General features: G+C 38.6%; 1 long non-coding RNA gene across 4 annotated transcripts; it reads left to right on the top strand.

Moving 5' to 3' along the window:
- Positions 1-622: 622 nt before the first annotated feature.
- LOC123970033 lies at positions 623-5,425 on the top strand. 4 transcript variants are annotated; one of them, XR_006824852.1, is made up of 6 exons: positions 623-794; positions 1,604-1,802; positions 1,980-2,023; positions 2,168-2,285; positions 2,863-2,977; positions 5,222-5,425. It is a non-coding gene; the product is annotated as an uncharacterized LOC123970033 (long non-coding RNA). The 4 variants fall into 4 exon arrangements; XR_006824850.1 differs by having other exon boundaries at positions 2,164-2,285; XR_006824851.1 differs by having other exon boundaries at positions 1,604-2,023.
- The last annotated feature ends 248 nt before the right edge of the window (positions 5,426-5,673 follow it).

Below are 5,673 nucleotides of genomic sequence, written 5' to 3'. Positions count from 1 at the left end.
TTAAGTTTCACAGGATCAACAGCAAGTCATAACATTTCAGAAAACTCTACTAAACCCAGTAAGAGAACTTGACGCGTATATTTAGTGAAAGTACACTTTCACAGCATTCCCAGAAGCCTCTCATGTCAAGCACGACAAGTTAAAAAGAAAACATGAAGAGGGTCACTGCAATAACATCACAGACAGGCCCAAATACTCAAACCTTTCACATATTGCAATGTCATGCAACAGAACCAAGCAATAAAGTATGAAAACATATTTATACTTGCTGTTTGCCTCAGGATGACATTTTGAGTCTTAGTTTACAACAGTTCTCATCTCAGTTTTAATTTTGGTTCACGATCTGAAATCACACTAAAGACCCAGCAATCAGCTCAGTGGAGTCTCGACGTGACGTTAAGGCAGTCATCGTCATCATTACCACACTGATGATGGCAGCTGCTAATAAGAGTGTGAATGCAGGCTGACTCATCTGACCCCCACAGCCAGACAAAATGGACACCAGCTAAAGGAAAGCTGTATGTAAGTCAAGAGGGAGGAGGGGGTTGCTTGCATGGGTGCAATCACAGCCAAGAGAGATAGCCAATTAACTTCAACGTTTTGACAGCAGGTGGAATTGGCAAGCTGAAACGAGGAGAGCACAGCAGGTAGAGTTGACTCCGGAGGAGGAGAGGTGGAAGCGAGAAGGGTCACGAGTGAAGAGTGAAGGCTATTTGAGTTGACATTTATCGAGTTTGCAGCAGGAGCGATGGGTGAAACAAAGTGCAAGACGTGGGGATGAGTCAAGAGGCAAGGTAATTGCCATCAAATGGGAAAAAATAAGCTTTTAAGGCATCAGCTGCCAGTTTGTAAGAATGTTTGTGGTCACTCCTCTGACTCATTCATTTTGTTCATAAAGGTCTCTCATCCATGCTTCTGTAGCTCTTTCGCCTAATCACCTCCTTTATATATTTGTCAACCTGAAAGTCACATTAGTATTTGTGAATGGCTGTATGTGACAAAGTCAGCATACGGAGGAGCAACTAAATGGATCAACAAAATATTTCCAACCGACAGTCATCAAGTTTTTTTTTTAAAGCAAGACTACCATCGTTGACTAACCTGAACCAAAATTTTATTTGTCACCACGATGATGAAGTTCTTTTAACCGTTAGTAGTAATTTTAACTTAAACCACAATGTTCTCTAAACTTGACAAAGTAATTGTTTTAACCTAAACTATGATCTTTCCCTGAAGTCTTATTTGTGCCTAAACCTAACTGAACCTTAACCATAGAGTTGTCACATCACATCACAAAACAAATTTATTTTTTAATGAGGCACAGAAAAACTATGTTTTCCTGCAGATAGGGTTAAGAAAAGATGTTTCGCTCTAGAGGGCATGGACAAATGGTGAATTCTTTCTTTTAATTTGGAGACTTACAAATGGTAAATGGGCATTTGCCAACAAGTCTTCCAATCTTCCAACCTTTGCCTGTTTATTGGATTTTGGTTCCTGATTGCTTCGTGCTGGATTTGTTTGATTGTGTAGGATTGCACTCTAGTTTTGACGCTTGCCTGCCTCACATTCCCATAAGCCTTTGTATCTCTTTTTGTGTGATTAGATCATTGAACTGCAGCACATCTACCTCAATCATCTGCATTTGGGTCCTACCCCTGTATTCCTGCTTCTCTGCTTGCACCAGCCGTGGAAATTGGTTTCTTTATCCATGAATGATAATGATCTTTCCCCAACCTTAACTAAGTATTGCAAGTGTTGCCTAACCATAACCATCAAAGAAATGCTTTGAACCTAATCCAGAGGTTTGCAGAGTCATTCAATTGCAATGTTGGGTTGTTTTAGATGTCTAAACAGTGTCACATTTGCTCATGTCTCATCTGATACCACTGTAGACATTTTCGTTATGACCTTCAGTGAATGGTTTTACTTACCTAACCCCCTAATCATGTTGCAACCATATTTGATTTCCAATATATTAGGAATAAACCAACTGAAAAATCCATTTTATATGAACATAATCCAGGTGACTATATTTACACCACATATATTATTCTTGAAATGTGTCTTTTTAAATTCAAAATACTGTAGTTTGATATATTTCACAGGACATAATTCATTAAGGATACGGTCTGCTTATGTAACTGTGGTCCTGCTTTGTGTCAGGCAGACCCAAAATTGCAGCCCATCTCCCCCAGGACCAGTAACCAATCGAGTGTTGAAGCATAATCATCGGGAAGTGAGGGAGAGGACCAATTTACATCAGCAGCTAACAAAAAAATGTCACAGTGGGTCGATTTTTTTTGTTTTATCACTTTATTATACAGGGCAGCCAAATGAATATTTGAATAATGGCAAATCATTTTCAGTGAACTTGCTTGTATTATATGTAGCAGTGGCTCCATGTAATACAATGTGGCATTATGTAATCTAAACACAGAAAAAAAAAATTATGCGTATGTATATGTTTATTTAGAAAAATAATGAATTAGTATTTGTGGATTCATTCACAAAATACTTGAGGGAAACTCATGTGAAAAATGAGACTAGACAGCTGTTCAAACTGTGATAGGTTTACATTGAATTGTAACAAAGTTTCTATTTGTATTCCAAACTGAAATGCTGAAAAGCTGTCCTGCTCTGTAATTTCTCCTCTATACCTCACATGGTAAAATAACCTTGCAGTAACTAGAATGCATTACTGAACATATCAACAGATTACAAATAGCATTTTTAAGGAGATATTCCTGCAAAAATGATTTCTATATACATTTTTTTCTGTAGCACTTCTGCTCAGAAAACCTCAAACATAACTACACAGAATTATGGGATAGCACTGACCAACTCCTTGCTTCCTGCTCCCAGATCCCCTCTAGGAATTCCACTCAGAGGGGAAATGCCTTGCTAGCATCCAGCCCCGCCCGGCTCCTCTCAGCTGGGAGACGTCTGCCTGCCTCATACCCTTTCATCACTGCCAGAGGTACTTCATGATAACAGGCTTTAACTCCGTCACTGATTGAATTCAGGTAGAAAGGCTCATTTCCAGGGCATTGATCACTTCCTTAATGAACAGACACCACGGAGCCTTTCCTATCAAGACTCCTAGCTTTGCTTTTATAGCAGTAAAACTCAGTCAAACAAAGAAAAGATAACCCGGTTTAGAGTATAACTGCCTCCACTTAATATCAAGGAAGCGTTCCCATCAGGAGCAGTGGTAGATTAAATGAGCATTGGCTTACGTCAGTGACTTGACTTTCAGGAGACAGGAAATTACCTTGTGATCTTTTCTTCTACCTTTTTACAAGGCAAATTGATTTTTACAACATGAAAACAAACACAAGACGATGATTTACTAGCTGCCTGAGTGGCTGGTAGAGCTGAAAAAAAAAAAGAAAATTGAAAACATTGAAAAAAATGAAAATTATGCCAATCAACAATTTACCAGCAATTCATAGATCAAAGCTGACCCGTCACTACTCTGGCAATGCTGCAGTTACCAGTGAGTTACCACTTAGATGGTCTTCTCAGATCAAGCTTATAATTTATGACTCAGAATAAGACCAGAAGTGCTTTTCTCATTTAGACCTACGTGTGATTATTACAATGTGTGTCAGAGGGAGATGGGATGACGAAAAAGAAGGTAAACTAGCACAAATGGAAGTTACATGGAAAAGGAAGCAATGTACTCAGTGATAATAAAAGATAAAATGTGTCTTTGGACTCTCTGATATGAGTCATGATCATCTTTAGCACATTCCTGGAGATATTTTGTAATAAAGAGTTAACTTTTTTTACATTTACCTGATGCTTTTTTTATCCAAAGCGACTTACAATTGCTACACTTGTCAGAGGTCACCTCTGGAGCAACTAGGGGTTAAGTGTCTTGCTCAGGGACACATTGGTGGATGAGTCACAGTGGGGAATTGAACCCGGGTCTCTCACACCATAGGCATATTATCCATTGTGCCATCGCCCCCCATTTTGTTCAATTTTCAAAATAAATTCAATCATATAGTCTCTAGACTATATGAAACTATGAGTGAGCATGCCTGGATTTGTTCAGGCTGTGTAGGTGAAGAGCCAAGAAGTGATCGTATCAAAAAGGCAATTTTTGAGGACAACTGGGGAAGTGCAATGTGTGTTATGGATGCATTTCTCACAAATGGACGCTCAGTCAAGACCCCTTGGCATCGCTTTTTAACACCCAGGTTACGTCTTTATCAATATTTCTTGATGTGTAGGGCTCCATAGTCAAGTTGTTATTATTCCATCCATCCATCCATCGTCAACCGCTTATCCCGCGTACAGGGTTGCGGGGGGCTGGAGCCAATCCCAGCTGAAATTGGGCGAAAGGCGGGGTACACCCTGGACAGGTCGCCAGTCCATCGCAGGAAGTTATTATTATTATTATTATTATTATTATTAATAAATATGCATCATCTGGTTAGACTTTCAAAATAAAACTAGTGGTTAATGTTGTGAAAGTTGAAATTTGGTTAGGTTTAGGCAAAACAACTTCTTGGTTAGGTTTAGGAAACATCATAGCTTATAATTATGTATGTGACTTAACTTACCTAACTTAAGTAACGTAACTTTTGTAACCTATCTAACTTAAACACAGGGAAAATGAATACTGGTCTTCTTCATGAAAGTCCGGTTTCTGGCCCAACCATCTCAACTGTCTCCTTACTTGGACTTTACTGATATATATCCTACACCTACCTTTACCTTCCCCCATTGCGTTTCAATCTAATGCCAAGGGGTCTTAACAGTGCATCCATATGTGAAAACCTGGGAGTGACAATGGGTTGGCCTTCAAAGCAGCTGTTAAAGTAACATTTCTGCCTTTTCTCATCTTTTTTTCTTATTCAGTTTTTAAAGTTGCAAAATGTCAAATAGTCAAAGCCCTTACTTTTCAATTCTCCAAGACCGACACCAAACCTTCACCTCAAACCAAGAATCTGGGCAAAGAATTGAATGGGCACAAAGATCAGCTTTTTAGTAGTGTCATTGTGCACATAGATGGACTTTTACCTCCACATCTGGACTCTTTGTGTTACTGGTCCTTTCTGCCTGCTTCAAATCAAAGGGAGTTGTCTTCCCATTGTGCTTCTGTAGAAACAGAAATGACTATGCAAGGGTATTCCCTCAAGACATTTAATTCTGATTCTCTGCTGCTGCATAATGTTTCTGTGTGTCTCTGTTTCTATAATTTCTTTCTCAGTGACTCAGGAATGAGATTTACATTTCACCAGGATGACTCATCGGGGCTTTGATCACTCACTCAATAAGTGTCACAAAGTATTGGTCCAAAGAAAAGGTCAGTCTTTCTGACATTCACACTCTATGTATTTTTGCTCTTTTTATTGCTCTCTTGTTTTGTTTCTTAGTCATTTTAACAGCTACTAATTAAAATTGGGCAATTCTCTCCTCATTTACAGCGCGGTGTGTGTGTGTGAGTTTAAAAACATTTTTTATTCAGTATTATTAACAGAGGTTTAAAGTCAGTGTTTATCGTGACATTTTGTTTTACATAAGACATTCCTGTTAGTTTTATTTAATTTAAAAACCACAAAATTTGCCTCAAAGTCTGTACAGCACACACCATCGATCCTTCAATATTATTATGTACTATGGATGTCAATTGACAAATCTCTACAGATTGGAACGTGTAAA

Source organism: Micropterus dolomieu, linkage group LG04 (assembly GCF_021292245.1).
Source record: "Micropterus dolomieu isolate WLL.071019.BEF.003 ecotype Adirondacks linkage group LG04, ASM2129224v1, whole genome shotgun sequence".
Taxonomy (NCBI): Eukaryota; Metazoa; Chordata; class Actinopteri; order Centrarchiformes; family Centrarchidae; genus Micropterus; species Micropterus dolomieu.
This window is presented reverse-complemented; position numbering and strand designations above follow the sequence as displayed.